The sequence below is a fragment of the Buteo buteo genome, unplaced genomic scaffold, assembly GCF_964188355.1.
Source record: "Buteo buteo unplaced genomic scaffold, bButBut1.hap1.1 HAP1_SCAFFOLD_55, whole genome shotgun sequence".
NCBI classification, from domain to species: domain Eukaryota; kingdom Metazoa; phylum Chordata; class Aves; order Accipitriformes; family Accipitridae; genus Buteo; species Buteo buteo.
The window spans coordinates 415226-438074 of NW_027439221.1; the positions used below are offsets into that span (position 1 = coordinate 415226).

At 43.9% G+C, this 22849-nt stretch overlaps 1 protein-coding gene across 1 annotated transcript in view; it reads left to right on the plus strand.

The window, feature by feature from the left end:
• LOC142027761 (A-kinase anchor protein 1, mitochondrial-like) overlaps nt 1-22849 on the plus strand; it is a 312309-nt gene that overhangs the window by 118273 nt on the left and 171187 nt on the right. The gene's annotated exons all lie outside the window — the stretch shown is intronic.

Genomic DNA, 22849 nt, shown 5'->3' on the forward strand with positions numbered 1-22849 from the left:
AAATAACACCCTAGATCCAATCACAATTAATCCCTTTGTATAACACAGGCACGTAGCAAAAGCTTCCATTATCTCTGTGTTCTTACATCAGTATCAGCCAGAACTGTATTGGTGCAGCACTTCAGTTCTGACTAGCACGCTGCTAACTGTGACTCTTAATTGGCTGCAATATTGCTGCTTTCCAGGTTTCCAATCTGCATGGGAGTCAAATTTGTATTTGTATCGGCGCATTAGGCATAATATTCCTCCACCAATCTCTTCAGTGATAGTCACAGACTCCACTTTGTTACAGATGCAAGTATCACAATATTTAGAAAACAATAACACCAAAAAAACCCCCACCCCAAACATTAATCAAAACGGGTCAGAATTCCCACCTGTTCTATGTGGATGGCTCTCACCCATACTCACATGTTTCTGTGAGCACCTCCCAGAGTAATCTATTGGCTAGAACCGTCTTAGAAGCAGCTAATTCGAAAGTAAGCCACATATACTACTTAGGGAAATAAAACTTACATTGCAACCAGAACGTGATTCAAGAACATAATATTATTCCCCATCAGGAACTGAAAAGAGCAGACACCTATCAGCAGCAACCAACACAACCTGAATTTTAAAACCTTGTTACCAGTTATTTTCAGGCAACCTGTTCTACAAAGACTTGCAGATGTATCTAATTTCTTCCCCCAAACTAATGCTACTGTTTTCAAAAGATGATACTGTGGCACCAGAGCCCTCTTTTGGGCCAGTATTCCACACACAGTTTGCAGGGGGACTCATTGTAAAGCTAAGCACCGGTACAAGGTTTTGCAAAACCAATTCCTCGCACGGGGCAATCGGATGTGTGGTTTGGGGCAGCACCATTACACAGCAGGGTCTCCAGATGCACTGATACAAAATACAGTATAAGGAGTCCCCAGTCCTGATCTTTGTGAGAAATAAGCAGATCTCCGCTCAGAAATAAGACTGAGATCCGATTGTTAATTGTATAGTGGTATAAGCAAGTTTCCTCAACACACTTACAAATCCCTAATAACAAAGGACTTGAATTATTTGTAGTAATTATTGAGCAATTCATTATGAGCTAGCAAATAAGTTTAAAAAAAACCAAAAAAACCCCAAACAACTCGTTGGCCGCTACCAGGAAATTGGTCAACACAAAGAAATAAATTAATCAAAAATTATCCTATATGAATTATCTGGGTAGTCCTGGTAAATATATAGCCTCTTCCCAATTTTATTAGCTGCTGCCCAGCTCTCACACACAAAATGCCAGTGATTGCATGTGCAATAAATATTAATGGTTCATAAATTAAATAGCATTATTCTTCTTGACATAACACCATTTTGCAAGGCCCCATGGAAAAGGTACAGGCGGTTTGTTGAGCAAGCTCTGATAGAAGAAAAATATGCCTTTGTTTTCGCTTTTAAAAGTATTTGTCAGGATTTATAGGGTATATCCAGAAGGCAATTAAGGCGACATTTTACAGAAAGCTATCATATGCCCTCAAATAACAAACAGCAATAAAAGGGAAGTGTGATCGGTGAAAACAATTTGATTTATAGAATTACATTTCTAAAATGTAGATACTTTCAGTCTAAACAATTTGTTTAGGAGAAGCTTATGCATATAGATAACCCAGACTCTTCATAACGAGTAAGCTGCATTGTTCATATTATAGCAGTGCACTGCTACCAAGGCTTCCTTTTTGGGTGACAAAAGCAAGGCGGGCTCTGTCCCCTCAAATACCACTTCCTAGAAGACAGCAGCACCGGGGCACAAACACAAGCCAGAACAAGGCAGCGCACTGGGGCGTCTGCTGTCACACAGGCATCACTGCTAAAGGGAATTTCAAGGCTAGCCTAGGAGGCACCCAACCGAGTTGTCCTCCTGGGGTTACAAGGAACTTTTCCCACTCCTGGCAAGAAACATAAGGAAAGGTGAAGCAGGAGGGTGAAAAAGACTGGCATCATCTTCCGGGCAGAAACAAGAGTTAACAGCTTCATAGCCTCATGGGGCAGGCCTGGAAGGGTCTTAAAAAGTGAAGAACTACAGTGTATACGGGGAGGAAAGCAAGCCAGTGGAGAGAGGCAAGAAGAGTGATGAAGTACTTAAATTAACAAAGGCAAGAAGTGAATCTCAGGTGCAGCATTTTAAACAAATATAAATGTAGTGTGAGTGTTCTAAGTAACTCCAAACATGAGGTGATGAAACCTGAGTCAGAATTTTAGTTGTGCGGACACAGAGATGCTGCTGCACAGAACAGAACAGCAAAACACAGATGCCCTGGAAGTAGGGTGTGAGGACGACACACTGAAACAACACTCACATTGCAGGCTGAGCCGTGACAAAGACACTGGGTGGTCTTGTCTTCAGTGCCTGGAGAAGAAAAAAAAAAAAAAAGAGAGAAAGTGACCTTTAGCAAGGAAAGGGCAAGAGACTGAATTTTGTTAACTGAATTTCCAAAGAGTTGTCCAAAATGCTACAAGCTTAGCTTGCATTTGCTGAGTGCGCACAGATCCCTGAATCTGAGTCCATATATGAGATTTCCAGAGATAGCACATCACCAGAAAAAAAGAAAATGCCGTTAGACCTCCAGCAAAGGTCTGTCACTACTGAAGGCATTTCAGTGCAGAAATAAGGATAAACTGGGAAGTATCTATAATAAGACACCAGAAAGCAGTTCATTAAGCTTTAGGGCAAAAGAAGAGAGGATGGAGAGAGGGAAATGGACTGAAGGGTTATGGTTTATTTTAAGGTATAGGAGATTACAGTGAGATCATATTTTCTGTGGAGGAGTCTGCAAAATTATACTGGTTAAGAAAAAGGGTATGGAAGGAATTGCTAACTGAGAAGCCTGAGGGACTGGAGAGCATATAAAATGTGCTAAAGTGGGCTTTTTAGTCACTCAAAAAGTAAGCTTAGAGTTGCTAAAGTAAAGAGGATGGACATTTCTGATGATACAGGTAGACTGAAACTTAGCAACTCAGTCAAGGGAAACGCCGAGTTCTCTGCAACTCTGTCTGTTGTTAGGAAGGACCAAACTAGCTCCCCGTGGAAGGACCAAGTCACAGCAAATAAGTTTGATGCAGACAGTTTATAAGCTGTCCATTCCTCATTTGAGATGGGACTTGAACTGGTCGAGAAGTCTGTGGTTTGAGTGAGAGTAATACAGATATGGAGATACTGCTTCTTTCTTGTTCTCTCTCTCTTTAGTACACATGTAATATAAGATGGCATTTGCTTTGTCTCTCACAAATATCGATTCACTACAGACAAGCTGAGTTGGGGATCAGCACACTTGGGAATGTGTAAGGAAAAATAATTTCTCACCTTGGGGAAACAGAGGGGGATGTTAGGTGCAGAAAACATAGAGTGACAGAGAAGACACAGCGGTATATAGCTAAAGGATATCTCCTATCCAAGCTGAACTCACCAGCATATGCTCAACACCAGCAGGTACTTACGAAGGACACAACGCATTTTGCCCATTATTTGTAAGACTTCTGGTTGCTCTGGTCAGCAAGTAGGAGTTCAAGGCCTCATCCTTTCCTAGGGGGTTAATGAGAGGGCCTCAGCTGAGAAATTGTCTGTGGAGGCACTAAGGAGCAGAAAGATCTTGTGCGTATAGTAGTGCAAAACTAAAGGATATTCACACCTTCAGTTTTTATAAAGTAAAGCTATTTCTTCGGCTCAGTTAATTTCTTTACAGCATTTCAGAAACCTGTAGGACTGGAAGAGATACTGCCAGATCTGATGAAAAGAAATATTAAGTAATACTAAATGCTAGTTATTTGGACTTCATTTAGTTTCAGGAACTTGACAGTAAGTGACAGAGCTCTCCTGGGGGCTCTGCTTCTGCAGTTTTACCATGACCCCAAACTGGGCACCAGTGCTAGTACTTTAGCAGTTGATTCCTTCATAAATAGAATATTTCTGTTTGAATTCACTACCTGGATCAAAACAGTCATGTATATTCAGCATCCAAAGAATCCCATGTGCCCCTGTCATTTTTTTTTATGATCAGCAGAAAATATGATCTGTACATTGAAAGTAAAGGATATAAAAGTGCAGAACATCTGCTTGCTACAACCGCAACAACTGCCTGGCTCTGAACTGATGAAACATGGCAATATTCAGTAATTTATAGAGCAACAAAGACAAAACAATAGGAGGTTGCACTTCCATGACCAACAAGGCAATAAAACAAAAGAGGGGGGGAATGTGTAGTCAGACCAAAAGTGACATAGATATTTCTGCTTCCTACAGTAAATAAAACATGCTGTGTCAGCTGGAAAAAAAGCACTCCAGCAATGCTGTCCACCTTAAAAGAAAGGTAGCAGCAAGGGAAGGTCATCTGCCACAGCTGCAGCATGTTTAATGTGGAGTTGGTTCCTCTGAAGGAGCCGGTACCAAGACAGCCAGGGTCCAGCGAGCCACAAGAGCTGCTCCCCACAATAGCCTTGCTGGCAGCTCAAGGGCAGAGCTTGCAGCTGGACTTCTGAGAAACACAAAACTCAAACCACTGTTTTGGAAAACTACAAGAAGTTGCTTCCTCATATCACGGCATCGTATTTCTAGGCTACAGACTGACAGAGAAAAGAATTAACTTATTCCAATGTGTCCATGTTACACTGGTGATTTATTTCACTGTCTTTACCTCTACGCATGCCCTGCAAATGGAAGGATTTTTTTGTCCACACTAAGCACTGCTGTTTTATGTCTAGAAATGCTTTCCATCACACAGCCCAGAGAAAAGTCTATTGATTTTGGAGAGTTTCACCATTATACAAAAGCTGGACAACAAGTCACTATCAGTTTTGTTTAAGGAAAAATTTCAACACCAGTGCACGCAATTTCAGCATAAAGAAAAAACACATTAATATAGCAAATACCTTATGGTTTCTTCCAGCCAACAGAAGAGAGCTTGAGCCATGGTCTGTTCCACCACATCAGCCAGAAAGGTGCTTATTCCTCACAGCCAAGGACTAACAAATTATCAGAGAGCAACAAGCTGGCATCTTAAACTGCCCAGCCTTTCCTGCAGCCAAGACCTCACCACTCTGCAGATGGAACGTATTGTCCAAACTATGGCAGGGTTCACCAGGCTAATCTTTACTTTATCTAGGTAGTGATTTGCAGGCAGTGGAAAACAAACAAGCAAACAAATAATGAGATCACAAATTTCCTGAAGCTATGAGAAAAGTAGGTATTGTTTGCATAGTAATTACCCTGGTTCAATTACAGTAAGAAGAGTCTTAAAAGAAAAGTTGGTCTCCTTCCTCTGAGGGCAAAAATGAGTAAGAAACTACAATTATCTTCCCTACTTATTTCCATGAGAGTTGAAGTATTTCCTGTAGAAGATGAAAAAGACAGTACTTAGCATGAAAATAAGACATTTATTTTCAAGAGATGTGGGAAATTCTACACACTACACCTCTAAAACCTTCTGTTCATTGCCCCTAATGTTCAATAATTTTTATCCAAAAGTAGTACTACTTCTTAGATAGACTATCAACTGCTCTCCAGTCACATCATTATATGCCAGGCGTGTTAATATAAACCTGCAGTCATTCTGCTGAGGTCCCTGTTCTAAAAGTGGTCTTGATTATTTTTCCATACTATCTTAGTGTAGTTTCACAGATGACACTGATAGTCCCCATTTACACAGTGAGAATAAATCCCTAAGATCATAACACTATGCATTTTGAAACCTGCAGATGACTTTCCCCAAGAAATTGCACAAATAAATCACCTGAAAGCAGTAACAGTGTAGGAAAATTCTACAGCTCCAGACAATGTGCAATCAGCCAGCGCACACTGTATATATTCCTTTGTCTTTATCACGTCTGACAAGTGTACAGTTTGACACTGACAACAGAGACTGCCTGTTCATCAGGAACAGGGCAGAATTTATAGAAATACCTCTTGAAAGAAAGCACTCCAGCTGGAGTGCCAAATCTCCATGTCAGCTCCAGACTGGTAATAATTTGTGCTCTATTTTCCTATAAAGCAGCCTTTTCTTAGAAGAATATTCAAAGAGCTTTTGGAGCTGAGTGTAAATGCTTCAGCTATAATACGTCTACTAAAATGACATAGTGCAACTACAGGGAGAACAAGCACAGATGATTCAGGATGTAGCAAAGTATATAGAACTGCCTTTTGCCTCTAAATTACCATGTTAAAAATGGTTTAGGTCAACTGGATGGCTGCCTAGCAAAATTTGCTGCTGAAACGGTCCAGTTTCTAAGTCAGAGGAGCCAGATTCTGATCACATGCACGCTGACATGCTATTGAGAAAATATTAACTATGTCAGTGAAGGAAGTGTCAGGTTTTTATTGAGTCCAAGGGATGAGAAATCACTGCCACTGTCAATGGCACAAACCCCCCATTTTTACTGTTGCTGCCTGCTGTGGGACTACAGATTCAACAGCTCAGCTGAGAGGCCAAGCACTATGCTGCACTTTCATATTCATTGCAGTGATAGCTCCCAGACGTTATCTGTACAGCATAGAAAAACTCACAGCCCTAATGTGCATTATAGTTACAACCTTTACAGGTAACAGCTTTCCCAACAGGTGATGCAAAAGTGCAACTCTGCTGCTTGGGATATTTTGTTGTTGCATCTTCAGGAGGCCATAGGGAGGTCTGTCCTGCCTTCACATGCCAATACTGCCATGCGTAGAGTCCTCCTGAATCTGAATCTGGTGGACTCCACAAATGCAAAATGGCAAAAGGGTTTTTACCTGGGAACAAGTGTACTGCTCGCAGCAGTGAGGCAAGTGGAAGGCTGTGGAAACCCCTCTGGAGAGGATCTGACTCTTGGGAAGCAGCTTAGCACCCAGGTTATTTCTTTGTGCGGTTCTCTATGGCACAGGTCATAGGTCTTACATACATGTGGGACCACAAAGGGGATTTGCCCTTTTGCAATGCCAGAAGGAGTGGCAAACTGAGAGAAGGCAGGAGAGGATGCTCAACTCCACTAGCTTTGCACCACAAGGGCTTTCTGTGGCAAGTCTTTCCCTCTGCTGTCCTGATAATGAGCAGCAAGCTCTGCTTCGTCAAATTCGAACAGAGTCGAACAGGAGGTGCTGACAGAAGAATAAATACGCATGCTCTGGGTCAAATCCTGAGAAGTCACCATACTAGGAGCGGTACAGGGGAATGCGGCAGCCCGCCAATAAAGGAAATGACATACTGGGCAAACCAGAGGACCATTTAAAATACTCAAACCCAAACTATTGGCAGACATCCTGCAGGCAAGGTCAGATGGCATTTGCAAGGCAGCAGGGAGGAACAGCCTCTGCAGCTGTAACCGTTCAAGCAGAGGGCAGGAACCACCCTGGGGGACGCAGCACAGCCCTCCACATCTGCCACCATGGCCCCTGTGAATAGCTACCCCCAAAAACTGTATCTTTATGGCTACTGACACTGACAGATGGCAAAGCAGGAAATTATTGGCCTTGGGACCTGAGCTCAGACTGATGCATGAAAAAAACCTGCAGAAAATCACCTTATACAGCTGGAATTGGAATCGATAACTTATCAACACTACGGAGAAGGGGGGGGAAAATCCCAGTTCTCTCTGGCCTAGTGGTTCTGCTTACTAACTAGGGCTATTCTGTAGCAGTCAATATTTTTGCAAACTGGACGTAATTCATGCACAAGTACAACATGGATTGAGGGTGGCTGAGGAGAAAGGGAGATAACAGAACAAAACCTTTGCCTGGACAGTATTTGGATTTGGAGAAGTTCTGAAGCACCTCCGTCAGATGACACAATTTCTTCCTCTATGACAGCCCAGAAAAAAAATGGTGTCACAAGGTCACCATGAATTGTACTCCCAAGGGGAAAAACAAAGGTTGTCATCATCAATGGTAGGTGAGACTAGGAAAATATTAAGTGCTGCCTTTGTGTGTTGCAATTGTTATTATACCTTCCCAATATGTAATTTGATTTCTAGAAGCAAGTATTACATAGTGTCTGTTTTGAGAAGAAATTTTCTGGCATACTTCAAAAACGCAAAATTCACAGAGAATTGTTTTTTAAAGAAGTTAATGTGTCTGAAAACTCTGTTTCATTTACAGTCTAAAGGAAAAACATAAATACCTTATCAACCCTTAAATTGCATGCAATTTGATGCACCAGTATCAAGTTAAAAATGAATAATTCCATGCCTAAAGGAAACAACTCTCACTTCATGTTGAGGGTCATTTATGTGAGTTGTGCGTATTTATCCAGATGAGGAGAAAAGTATAATACACACTCGCATTGCGGGGTGGGGGTGGGGGGATTAAAAAAATAATAACTCTATTTTTGTAATTCTATTGAGTTTTCATATTGTCACGCAGACAAATTGGTTCTATATTCCTGAGCCATGCTGCATTATGCCAGGGGAGGAAGGCACATCCCTGCTTCACTAAATTGTGGGGGAGTAGACTCAGTGGAATGAAGAAAGAAAGAAAAAAAAAAAAAAAAGCTGATGAACACAATCCATTCTCAGCTGAAGTTGTGGGTGGGCTCCAGGATATTTTGGTAACTCACTTGCACAATATACTGCTGCAATGTGCAAAAAAGAAACAATGCCAGCGTGCTGCACACACCACAGTTTTAACCTCCTGTAAACCGAGTCACACACCTTGGCCACACGGTGTTCATCTGGATGGAAGATGCAACAAGTGAGCCGGGGTGCCCCATCCTGCTGCCAGCAGCAGGCTGACCCCCCCGCCATGGGACGGCAGGCAGCACACCCCCAGGCTTCTCCACATGCAACCCCAATTGTAGCAGCACAGGGAGTTGCCACCCTTCCTCGCCAGCACCAAACCATGGGGGACACCGCTGAGGCTCTGTACACCCACAGCCTAGCTCAGGTGCTTGCTCCGCATCTCTCCAATGCCCAAATCACGGCTGGCAGTGGCCCAGGGCTGGCCCTAGGAGAAGTCCAGCTCCCAGGACAGGCCCTTGGCTCCCACAGCCAGCACCAAAATTGCACCCAGGGAACTTGCTCCCTACACAAACAGATGCACTCACTGAAAATATAAACCCATCTCCCTGCCTGCCCTGGATGCTCCAAGTTACTCCTAGAGAGGTCCAAAAGCCCACAAAACCCCATCTCCCGCCCAGGTATTAATACAGACTCTCTTGTACACACGTTTGATAATTTTCTGCAGTGAACAGTGGAACACGCATTGCAAAACGTAAAGGTGAAATAAAAGAAAATAGCATTTCTCTAATGGTGAAAAAGCGGACAGCCAAAGGCTGTAAATTGCTTTACAAGGTCCCACCAGGCATGATGGGTTGCTGCTGTCTTTTCTCAGAACTTAACTCCTCTTTCCTCTGTGAGCCTATAGGCAAGGAAGCAGGTTTTAAGGCAAATCAGAGACCTTCTGCCACCCTCATTCATGCAAGGGACCCCCTCTCCCCTCAGCTGGACCAGTTAGAAGGAATTTATCCGGCTACTAAGTGCAGGTTCAAGGTCCCTTAATATGTTATTTCTTACCTTGTGATAGGCATTTGTCATGGTTTAACCCTAGCCAGCAACTAGGCACCACGTGGCTGCTCACTCACTCCCCCCCCACCCAGTGGGATGGGGGAGAAAATTGGGAAAAGAAGTAAAACTCATGGGTTGAGATAAGAACGGTTTAACAGAACAGAAAAGAAGAAACTAATAATGATAATGATAACACTAATAAAATGACAACAGTAGTAAAAGGATTGGAATATACAAATGATGCACAGTGCAATTGCTCACCACCCGCCGACCGATGCCCAGTTAGTCCCCAAGCGGCGATCCCCCCACCCCCACTCCCCCCAGTTCCTATACTAGATGTGACGTCCCATGCTATGGAATATTCCTTTGGCCAGTTTGGGTCAGCTGCCCTGCCTGTGTCCCCTCCCAACTTCTTGTGTCCCTCCAGCTTTCTTGCTGGCTGGGCATGAGAAGCTGAAAAATCCTTGACTTTAGTCTAAACACTCCTTGGCAACAACTGAAAACATCAGTGTGTTATCAACATTCTTTGCATACTGAACTCAAAACATAGCACTGTACCAGCTACTAGGAAGACAATTAACTCTATCCCAGCTGACACCAGGACAGCATTTTTCTCCACATCCTGAGTATTCAAAGAAAGCTAGGTAAATCCGACTTAAGACCAAAATTCACCTCTGAGCTCAGAGCAAGATTATCACGCTATTAGGATTCATTCTGGGGACCATTACACATACTGAGAAAAAAAGTGGCTATACAAGAGCAGAGTGCTCTCAACCTTCTCATCTCAGTGAACTTCAGCTATGAGAGAAGAATGGCCCAACATTGACAGAGAAGAGACAGTACAATAGAAAGGTGTCCAAACACAAAACTCTGTTCCAAAGTTTCTATGATGGTTTTGTTCAGCCCTGTGGAAAATACGCATATATCTGGTTTTGCTGATTTTATTTTCTTTGACATTTGAAACTTATAACAAATTGGACTCAATTTAATACAAGAATTTCTAAGCACGTACATGTGGCATTTCTTTCCAAGTAATTTTCTTCTCTTATTATCAGAATAACTCATTACGTACGTGACAAAGTCTCTGTGTCAGTACATTCTAAACCTTACAAGAACAGGATTGTACCAGAATTAGGTATTCCGTATCAAATGCATCTTCGACAGACTCAAGTAAATGAGGAACAAAAGTTTAAGGCTGTCTGAAACTAAGTGCAGTTGTCAGCTGCTGTTTTTCAAACAAGCCATCTAGTACTCACATCCTTGGAAAAGCAGTGATACAGAGCCAGAGAAATTAACTGTATCCCAGGGGCTTGAGATTGAACGCTAAAAAAAAAAAAAAAATAAAAAATTACCTGGTTCTTCCTATATAGAGATTCAAGAAGGTAGTGGAAAAAAAATTATTAAATGCTTGTTTGGGGAAATTTTTTGAACCAGAAAATTGCGTAGAAGATAGCTCAAAACAGTGAAAATTATTAGCATAATAAAACCAAAAACGTGCATATGGTACAGTCAGTTAACAATAAAATTTCATAATTGCACCACCATAGTTACTCTTAGCAAATACCAGCTCTAGACTCAACAAAAGAGCTCTTCCTTCTCCCACTGACTCGAACATAGCTACACACATGAATTTATCTAGTTATCTATCCTAAGTTTGTATAATTTTGGAAAAAAAAAAGGGAACCCAACACACACACACACAGAAACCCACCCTCCATCTGCAAGGTCAGATCAGAGAGCGAAAGGGTGCCCCACACAAGAGAGCATCTCTGCCCCCATGCTCCCCCTGGCTGCCCCAGAGCCAGCTCCGCTTCCCAGCCCTTCTGTGCTCTATGGCAGCATGCCAGCCTTGAGCAAGTATTGAACAGGACCTGAGTATTCAGTATCTTTTGGTTTCAGCTCATCTATAAAATGATGACAAAAAGCAGACTTTTTGTTGGGGGGAATTTTCAGCTGGATCAGGCCTATAACGTAGTACTGCAAAAAAGCCAAGCAACCGGAGGGGGGGGGGCGGGGGGGGACACATGACAACCCAACAAAAAAAAAAACCAACAAAAAAACCCCAAACACCACACCAACCCAGCCACTATGTATTCAGTAAGAGTACTACATCTATATGCCATCGCTTCTGAGAGGAGTGCAGGCAGAGGAGATCATCATCCGTGTTGGGCTGCAGGTTTCTCTCTGTTCTGAGCACCTCACCACATGCAACGTGTGCATGAAAAGGCGTGGTGTGAAATGGAAAACCCTGCATAACAACATAGTGGCTTGGTTGATACAGCTTAACAATTGGCCATGAAAACAAACAAACAAAAAGACAGGACTGTACTTGAGAAATACCTGTTTGCTAACTTAATTCTTATCATACAGTCAGATCAGTCAACTGCAAACACAGTTACAGATATCTGTAATAAAATATTAATAGCTCTTGTATACTGCTTCCACAAGGTAATGTAGTGAAAAATGAATGTTGCTAACACACTTCCACATTTTCTCTTCTGTTACGGCTGAAAGCTTACACTGGAGAAAGCCAGTTTACTGCAGCATTATTCCTTTTTTCTTCCAGGAGGTATTTTTCCTTTAAACCTTAGAGAATAATTAAAATTCCTCACACAGGACAATGGTAAATAAGATTAGGGCATGCATTTCAAATGTAGCATACTAATGGCATTTTTGGACCTCATAATAAATCATCTCTATTCTCTGCAAGCAGTAGAGAAAATGGATAAAATATCTGAAATATACATCCCAATATATGAGTCCCATAACTTCACTCTTATCTTTCCATGTCTCTGACTTGCCCAGACATCTTGGCATTGTAGACAGAATATTAGCTTTTTTTATACATCACACAACAACCCAATAATCTCATTAACTGCAAATACTGTAGGAATGCAGCAGCCTGCTGATACCCACAAAACCATTTCAGCTTTTGCCAGGGCCAGTTGTCAGCAATAAGCAGCCAAACATACATTGCTCTATCTGATTCACTTTATCATTTCATTTTACAGCTTCTGTTTAGCACTGAGCTGATAGAAGAGAAATGTTTTAACATTCAATATGAGGACTGCTTATGTCAATACACTGAAGCTGCTTTGGTTTTGTACCTAACCTTTGGATGATCTCATCTCTTCCATAGGTTTCTGACATTTATGTTTGTTCTGAGTAGCTGCAGTTTACCCTACTGCAAACAGTAGGATCATGACTGGATATTTCCCTTATCTGATAGGTTTTCTCTCAGCTTGCTTTTCTTTTTCCTTCCATATAACATCAGCAGAAACCATTGCAGTGTTTTCCACCTCCCCTGGGCTATATCACACTGTATCTATTGAGACAACTACAAACCTTGTTTCCTGGTTTGGGGCAAATCCATTTCTCCTGATTCAACTTTGAGTTCAGGTAAATCTCAGCCCTCTGTTAAACCCTGGGAGGGTGAAATGGCCATGTGTATGCTATGCCTGATAAACCCTGTCCTAGTTTGCAAGAAATCCTGCTGGTTTTGCACATTAGACATTTCTTAATATTTCTTTCCTCTAGGAAATCATTTTGGCTAAACAAGGATAACAAATTAGTTTGTCTTCTAGTTTTCACAACTAGTAGAAATGAAAAGAGGAATAAAAGATTAAGGAATATGGAGTGTGGGTGCTTTTATTTTCAGGAAATTGCATAGATAAAAGAGAATTTTTTTCTTCCAACAGACATTCTCCAAATCCCCTTTAAGTTCAATTTTCTGCTGTACTTCCCAGATAAGCATTCAGTACTTCTTGGTTTTAGCTCATGCAATCAATATAAATCAGAAAATTGTTACCCTCTGAATGCTAACTAACACATTTTCTCTTTTCTCTTCAATAACTTCAGGCTAGAGCAGGTACTCCTCACGCGGGTTGCTGTTTGCGGTCTTCAAAGATGAAATCTTTATCATGGACTTTTGTTACTTTACAATCTTTACTATTGACTTTCAAGTTCCTGTGACAATGGAAAGGCTGTCACTTTGAGGCCAGCCTTCAAAAAACTTCAGCTTATTTACAGCAGCATGAGCTGAGCGTGCCAGCTGACTCGTGCCTTATTCCTGTGTCTGTGGGAAGGCTCCTTTTCTGCACCAGATGCACCACCAGCATCACACCAGCCATCACAGCCTGAGGGCAAGCGCAGACCCCCATGGGGTTGGCATTAGTGCTCGCTCAGCTCCCTAAACCTACTGCCAAGTAGGCAGCTGGAAGCTGTGAAGTTTAGTCAGAAATTTTGATGGAAAATGCCAAAAAGATAACTAAAAGCTGCCGAGGCTTTTCTTACATCAAGGACTCAGAAGTTCCACTTACAGAAAGCTTAGAAGTGAGATCAGCAATTCAGGGAGCTAGAGAATTTGATTATATGATAGCTCAGTTATTGTGATTGTAATGGCAACTCCACCTGAGGCTACAACCACTTCCCAGGTCAACTCAGCTGTTCAGGATGTATCTGGTCTGGAGGATCTTGTTTAGAAATAGCTGTTAACTCTTTTGGGGAAGATTTCCACGGCAAGCCAGCAAAATCAGTGATACAACAATATTAACAAATCTCACTCACACAAAAATCCAGTTAAATGGAGAAATAAATGCACACTCATTTCCCAAAGTACAGCACACGTGAAGTCCTCCCCTAATGGATGAGCACCAAAGTGGGTGCCTGAATCATTCCAATGACTTTCTAGCAGAAAGTATCATTGTATGCAGGACTTGGTCACCATTTTCAGTTCAGCACTTGGAAAAAAGCAGTAACCTGCTTTGAAGGGGAGTCAATCCATTAATTAATAATGGGAGACAAATTAAAATACGGTAGCATTAAAACAGTATGAGAAGGAAGGTGTGACTGAGGTACTGTTCACCTAGACACAGGCAGCTCCCACACAAGCACAGAATTACAAACAGGCTAAGGTGACAGCCACACAAGTACACCCTTACCCCACTGCCCAGGGCACTGCACCTCTGGGGGTGTCCCCACAACACTGTGCCTCCAGTGGTGCTCACAAGCTATTTCAGATTCAGCAAACCCCATACACTCCTCCTGCAGCAATTCAGCATTTTTTTGGACCCCAAAACGACTTGACATTACTCTTGAAGCTATCCAGCTCTCCAGAAGCTCTTAAAAAACAGACACTCCACAAGCACAAAAACCCCTCCAGATTTCCTCAGTCAGCCACAACTTTTCCAGTTTGTGACACAGCCTTACTCATCGTCTAGCTACAGCACGTTTTTACAGCTACAATCCATTTAGCTACAAAATATGGGTCCAAGCCACTTCCAGATTTTTCCCCCCAGAGGAAAACCTTCTCATTTAACCCACTTCTCAGCTTATCCTTCCGACAACATAGCCACACTGCTTATCAGAAGGAGCAGAAAAGACAGGAATGAAGAAAACAGACAGAAATAACTCTTTTTCTTCCAGAAATTTCAAATGCTATCATTCTCTTATTGCTAGGCATCCTGCTCACCTCCTCCTCCATGCAAGTGTGAGCACCAGCAAGGGTACAGGTCTCAGAGGTATTGCACATAGTGCTGCTTTATAGCTGTCGTTTCTGATTAAAAGCTGCAGGTGTACTCCACTCGAGCGAGGCTGGATCTCTCTCCGGGACTGCCGTCAGTCCGCATAAGGCCCCTACATAAAACAAAAAGAAAAAAAAAAATGAAACGCTGCAGCTCTTTGTGTTCATCTGGCTCAGCAATGAACATCTAAATATAAAATGTTTATTGTCACTTAAGGTGAGCTCTGTGTCCCAAGCCAACGAGTTGGCATCCTGCAAAGCCAGGCATATATTTGCAATTGTTGCCATCCAATAGTTTGCATTGTTATGAACTAGATTTAATGGTTACACTCTGTATCTATTACCCATTTAAATTACTCTTCCAGCATGTGAATATTAAACACTGGAAAAGGCAGATGAATGCCTGTACAAAACTACAGTAAGAAAAGAAAGATTCTAACAAAATGTTTAATAGAAACAAGTGGCACCCTGACTCCAGTGATGTTTCACTCCTCTCTGCTGAGCCCAGAACTGGATGACATTGTTCCAAACTTGTTAGCGTAGAATCATAGAATAGTTTGGCTTAGAAGGGGCCTTCAAATGTCATCTAGTCCAACCCGCCCCCCCCCCGCAATGAGCACAGGCATCTTCAACTAGGTCAGGTTGCTCAGAGCCCTGTCCAACCTGACCTTGAAGTTTCCAGGGATGGGGCATCTACCACCTCTCTGGGCAACCTGTGCCAGTGTTTCACTACTCTCACTGTAAAAAATTTCTTCCTTATATCTAGTCTGAATCTACCCTTTTTTAGTGTAAAACCATTACCCCTTGTCCTATTGCAACACTCTCTACTATAAAGTCTGTCCCCAGTATGCCAGTAAAGAAAACATTTCCATCCTTACTATTGTCCTGTTTGAGTCTTGATTTATGAGATCTAAATTTTACACATGAAAGCATTCTTAAGAAAATCATACAAATTAGTCCCTCTGACCTAAATGGCAATAGGAAAATAAATAAATAAATAAAAAAAAATCACATCACCAAGCTGCTTTTGATAACTTTTTTCCCCACAAAAACTTTCCTGCAGACCAGGTGTTCTTCCATGTTTATTTTCAAATCTTTCTTCCGTCTTTCAAACTTAAGGGGAAGAGATTCAACATTTTTGAGCATGATTCCAAGTGCCACGAAGAATTATTGCACTGGGGAGAAAGGAGGACTTTCCACTCAAATTTTATTTTCTTAATTTGGTTTTTTGTTGGTTTTTTTTTTAAATCTCATGCCCAGGACATGGACATCTTTCCATAGACTATTTCTAAAGCTGAGTGCTTGGAAAAGTCCTGTCATCAGGACACTGCAGCGGTGTTCAGATCATTCTGCACTGGAGAGTCCAACATCACCAAAAACTTCCTGAGAAATTTTGAAGGAAAAAAAAAAAAATCTCTATTTTGAAGGAAAAAAAAAAAATCTCTATTTTGAAGGAAAAAAAAAAATCTCTATTTTGAAGGAAAAAAAAAATCTCTATTTTGAAGGAGAGAAAAAATCTCTATTTTGAAGGAGAGAAAAAATCTCTATTTTGAAGGAGAGAAAAAAATCTCTATTTTGAAGGAGAGAAAAAATCTCTATTTTGAAGGAAAAAAAATCTCTATTTTGAAGGAAAAAAATCTCTATTTTGAAGGGAAAAAAAATCTCTATTTTGAAGGAAAAAAAATCTCTATTTTGAAGGAAAAAAATCTCTATTTTGAAGGAAAAAAAATCTCTATTTTGAAGGGAAAAAAAATCTCTATTTTGAAGGAAAAAAAAAATCTCTATTTTGATTTTAAAAGACACCATTGTCAGGAACAATTATCCCTCATTTTTCTCATTCTCTTCTTTTGCTATAGCTTCTGGGAGGGAGCTATCCAGCTGTCATTTCCTCCTTAGCATGACACTGCATTTCTTTGTTGCAGCCAGCTCTAGGAAGTCATTTGGACAGTTAGTGTCCAGCCTGTAGAGGACAAGTCCAAGTCTCCCCACCAAGTGACACTGTAAGGACATCATGCTGCCATGGTCCATCCTCACCATGCAAGGAAGAAAAACAAGCCAAAAACGTTTTACTAGTTCGGGTTCCCCTGAAGACAGGGAAGGGGGCCAAGATTGTGCAAAGTTAATCGTGCCAGGGTGCGTGTACGAGGGGTCCCCGTACACGAGGGTATGACAGTCCCTTGGTACAAGACCTGGGCACAAATGTCCTTCATAGCACTGGGGTGGGAGGGAACAGTCATCATTCAAGCACATCCCTGCGTGGATCCTTTGGACTGTACCCCTGATCCCTCCTATGTACCTGAACTGCTCGTCTGGATTTCTACAGCAGCTGTTGACACCCTTCCTTGGCCTCCTCCCAGCAGAGCTTCCCTGCTCCTGCAGGGCTGGCTGGCAGAAAGGGCCACAGGACCTCCTGCCATCTTCCAAAGCAACAATCCCCGTAAAATGTAATGGATCCCAGAGGTGTTCAGTGGCAGCAGGAAGAAGCAAACAAAAAAACAAAACAAAAAACCCCAAGAACTTTCTAGCATGAACAACTGAAAAAAGATCCTTTGAATCACCAGATCTTCTCTGCTGCCCATAGTCAGTTCTCCTAAACTCCCCTAAAAAAAAAACACAAACCACAAACCAAATCAAAAGAAAGAGAAAAAAAAAAAAACCCACAAACCACAAAACCAAAACAAAAAAACCCCAGTGAACAAAGATCCTCACATTCAGCCTCCAGTGAATAAGGGCAGGGAATGAATTATGGGATAGCAGATCCTTCACAGACCAAGCCTGCCTGGTCTCTGCTCTCATTTTATTGCGCAGCATCTGCCTGCTGTTCCTGGCCCAGCAGTAGCCACTGCCACGACGCTACCTGTCATCGGAGAAGGGTGGCAGCTTCTCATAGGGCTTAGAGGCACAGTCTGACACATCATGAAAGTCATTCCCTTTCTTAGTCACTAATTGAAGTTGGTATTGCAATTTTCCTCTCTGACCTTTGGATTCTTGCAGCACGGGCATTACTGTAAAAATCTCCCAGCATTGTAGTCTGACCATTACAGGCTCTTATTTCCCATAACCTGCTCCCAGTGCAGCCCACTGACAATCCTCCCGATGCGGCAAACGCCAGAAACATCTGTGGTAGCAGATTCCCCCCAAGTTAAGGGAGAAGCTGGAGAGTGGATCAGCCTGGTTTGGTGAGAGCCCCTGCTAAATATTGCTAAATGCTTCTCTTCCCTGTCCCTCTGCTCCTGCCCTTGTGGGTGCTGTGGTCCCAAGAAATCTTCAGACAAGGGGTTTCACAAACCCTGGCCCTGGCTACAGCCCAGTCCCAGGGAGCTGCAGGAACACCCCAGATAAATGTGTGTGTGTGTGCACACACCATCCTCAGGCACTGGGACCACCGAGGTCCCCAAACACTGTGGTCCTCCCTCGCAGGTGCTGGGTAAAAGGGTGTTTTAAGGGGATTCCAACCAGTCTTGCACGAAGGAAACAGCCTGGAAAACAGCCTAAACATTTATGTAAACACCATGGAGAAGGGGTGCATGGGTATATACAGAGAGATTTTAATCTTCAGCTTTTCCAAAAGAAATAAGCACCGAAAACAAACAAAACCCACCCCAATTAGATGAGGGGTAAGCTTTCAACACCTCTGATTTGACCACACCACCTAAAAATAACCGACAACCATCACACCCTAGTGATCATCATAAAAAAAATTGTATTGAAGGCCTCCCCAGTACTAAGTTCCAATCAGATAGTTCAGAAACTCAGATTAAAAATAGACAGAACTCCACTTTTTGTTCTGAAACAAGTGCAATCATTTAAACTACTGTTAATAATATGTCATTGCCAGGTAGTTGCCCTCACAAGATATCTGACACCTAATCTATTACCATCTGCTTATATTCAACTAAAAATGAGATGCAACAGCATTTAAAGCTATACAGAGCTCTTTCAGCTGGATAAAAAAGCATGAACACATTTTCTTCACTCCTCTCAGTCTGGCTCATACCTCAAGGTCTGCATAGGTTGCAGAGGGTGATTTTTAAATTCCTACAGTCTTCTCAGAGTTTAAGCTTTAAGTTAACACGAAAAGATAGATTTGAGCTTCCAACACTGCAAGATACCGCTGTAATATGGCATCAACAGTCATGCCATTTTAATCAACAATGTTCCTATTCAGTGAAGCACATTTCTGATCTTCAGCCAAATCATGCAAGAGAAAATTGCATTCATACTCCCTGGTACTGCTGCTTCTCAGTAATCCATTACTGCATTGAAGCAGGTCAAAAAACCTGTCTCAAAGACACTTCTGCTATCAGATCTTCAGAGGAGGGGCAGAAGGGGCAAAAAGCAGCACATCTCCAGCCCACAGTCCCACCAGGGCTCCTTTACTCACAACTAGGGACACTCATGGACCTCAGCAAAAATGGGACAGTGGTGAAACACACTCCCAGAAGGCAAGCCTTCTTGCCTCCCCCAAAAAATGAAGCCAGACCTGCCTAAAGCTGAAAACAAGGCTGTAGAAAACATTATTCTCTGCAAACCGCAGAGAGCCGTGCTCTGCAGAGGGAAAGCTCCCATCTAGCTGCCTGCACAGGCACGTACCTGGGACAGAGAGCAGAAATCACAATTTGGCATCTCAGACAGGGACACAAGAACCCCCTTCCCTGCCTGCTACTGATATTCAGCACGATACCGAGATGATGAAGAGTCAGGCAATGTCCGAGATTCTGATTCATCTCTGATAATCAGAAAGTAGCTTTACCTGCACCCTGGGACCAGCAAGCAGCCAGCTCCTTCAGCACCTAGACATTTTGTTGGCAGTGAAAAGCTTCATAATCTTAAGCCTTTACTTCCAATTCAAATACTTCATTTACAAACAGCAAATAATATTTAAGTGCTGTTAGTACTGGGCAGATAAACATCTAGTATCTTTGGAAGAGAGGCAATCCACAATCTGAAGGAAATGCAGCATGGCTTCTTCTGCCTTTTTATTTATTTTATACTTAATGCATTATTATCATCCTACAATATGTGTACTATTTTGGTTCAGTAATTAGGTTTCTTCTCACAGTTGCATCCAGGAAGACAATCTCTTCTGGAAGTTGTCTTTTCTGTCGGTGAATAATTAAAGGAGTATTTTTGGCAGGACATTTTTCTCTCTTCCATCATCTTGGGTTTTGGTTTGGTTTGGTTCTTTTATGCCTAAGCTCTTGTTTCCAGCTTTTGTATCCACCTGTGTTTGCACTGTGCTTAGTCAACACCAAAGCCCAGACATCACATATTTGCAGTCTTGGCAAGTTTTATGAGTCCTGACAACTGTGTAGCTGAATTTCTCACTAATCTTTCAGCAGGACCATAACCCTCAGAACCTCTAAAAGAACTTTTACCCCTAAATTCTTGTGTGCCATGCGCCCATCGACTGAATAGCACTCCACAAAGCACTGTTAAATCTTTCAATTTCCAGGAAGTACATGCAAATTTTATGCCACATTTGAGATAAGAAAATCAGCTCAGTAGTAGAGACAAAACAGAGAATTGGTCAGATGACAGGAGTGATTTAAGGTTACAGCAGATCACTAACTGCACTCAAGTCAAAATCTCAATGAAAGCAAAGATAAATCTCTTTTTGGACTTATTAGCAAGTGTGTCACCAAAACAAGAGTTCTCAAACCAAATCCCTAAACCTCAAAAGTGTTTTGGGAAAATGTATTTTCCCCCCCCCCCTCAATGTTGCTTCTTTACTTACAGTTGTGTCTCATTTTTTTAGCTTTCCCCCCTACCACAGGATCACAACCCTAAGAGATGCCAATACCCTGACACAGATTTCCCCAAGAGCTTTGGCATTAGCACCAAATGCCACAATGCCAGTAAAGTCATGAGAGTCAGCAGAACCGATAAGCAGTGGAGATCCCTTAAATTACCTTTTCCTGGCACCCTGAACTGCCTCTCCACACAGAGAATGAACTGGGGCGACAGCTGGGGTCGACAGGTGGCGACTATTCCTGCAACTCCATCCCGACTCTTGCTTGATTTCTGCCTTTGGCTTCCCGAGGGCAGGCAGATGTTCGGCCACTGCCAGGGAAGCAGAGCTTCCTCACGCGTAATGGTGACCTGGGAAGAGAAGCACCACAACCCTCAATGCCCACCCTTCATCCTTGTCTCCCTGAGCGACGGACCTCCCCTCCCACGGCATTCCTGCGAGCAGTCCTGTCCCATTCCCTGCCCGCTGCAGACCACCCACCTGCAATTAGCAAGGGCGGGCACCAAATTAACTCCTCCTGGAGCCTTGCACAAGTGCTTCCACTTCAAGAAGCACAAGAAGAAGCGGGAGGGCAAGACGGGTTCCCGCCGAGCCCCCCTCGTCCAAATGCCTGCCGCTGGAGAACGCCCAGCTCAGCCGCTTGCCCTGCGCCTGGCACACTCAGCTCCCAGGACTGCCGGAGCCCTCGGCACTGCAGGTGCCTAGAGGAAACTCCTGGCCCCAGGAGAAGGCCCCACCTTCTTCTCCCATGGGTCAGCACAGCTGGGGAGGGCTGCCAGTCTCCTCCCTTCAGGCGGTGCTGCCTCGGAGGATCGCTCCCCTCGGCTGCCACTGTGCCCTGCTTTGGGGCCCGCCCTTCCCTGAGGCGATGTTTCCTCCGATTGGCTGCATGAGATCGCTCCTCCCATCCAGTGATGGGTCAGGCGGCTCATCAGTCATCTCTGCTTTGCTCTTGCCAGCTGTGATTGGTGGAGCGGGCATGCCCCGCCTCCAACCAACACCCCCCCCACACACGCACCCGGCAGGGAGCCCGGCTTTTTCCCCTCTTGCCACCTCTCCTGCAGGCCTCGAAGCTTGACTGGTGGGTTACCTATCGATCACATGCCTTGCCCCCGCCTCCTCAAATGCGATTGGCTGTCCTGGGCCCACTGACTCCCCAGGGACTGCTGGGTGGAGGTTGCCAGGCAACGAACTCCACCTTTAGGGCTGAGAGCCTCAGCATGGAGCTGTGGGCCCTGAGGAAAGGCTGGGGGTCATCAAAGGCGGGTTTGGACCCGAAAACCGAGGATTTCGGCCCGAAACAGGAGGCTCTGGGCACTACAAAGGATAGGCGCGATGCTACAGCTGACGCTGGGGACCCTGCGAAGGAGGGGAACCTCTTGGTTCCTCTGCCCTTTGCCCCAGGGTGCCGTGTATGGGGCAGGACTCTGGACTCGGGGAGAGGGAAGCTTCCCCTGGGTCACGGGCAAGGCTGTGCCAGCCCAGAGCACGCAGGAGGTTGCCACCTCTGAAGACCGGGACGAAGGAAGACTGGCCAGCTTGGCCCTTGCCGGTGCCCCCGCCACAGCAGGAGCCCCCCTCAGCCTGCTGTTCAACCCAGAAAGGGGCTCCGTTCCCGCTTACATCCTCACCTTTACCAAGGAACACCTTTAGGAAGGACTGGGCAAGGCGGAAGCACGTGCTTCCTTTGAGCGAACTTTGCAGAGCGTTCCGTTTGGGTCACGCGCGTGTGGTGGGACCCGCGGGACAGGGGGCTGAGGCTCACGTGGGCTCGCAGCCGGGCCAGCGTGCACAGCAGCCCAAGGGACAAAACCACGTCTCTGCTGGTGGCCTCCCTGTGTGGAGCTGCCCCTGCCCCCTGCAGATGTGCGGAGGCTCGCTGGGGGTGAGGAACAGCACCAGTGGGGCCTGGGTTAACGGGCAGGGGTCCAATGGGCCAGCCAGATGCTACTCTCCGTCCCTCTGCTCGGCCCCTGTGCCACTGCTGACCCTTTAAGGTCCCCCCGCCATTCCCCACTCGTCCCCCAGTGCCCCCCTTCCGCCCTCTGCCCACACACCTGTAACCTCCTGTGACCCCCTCGGTT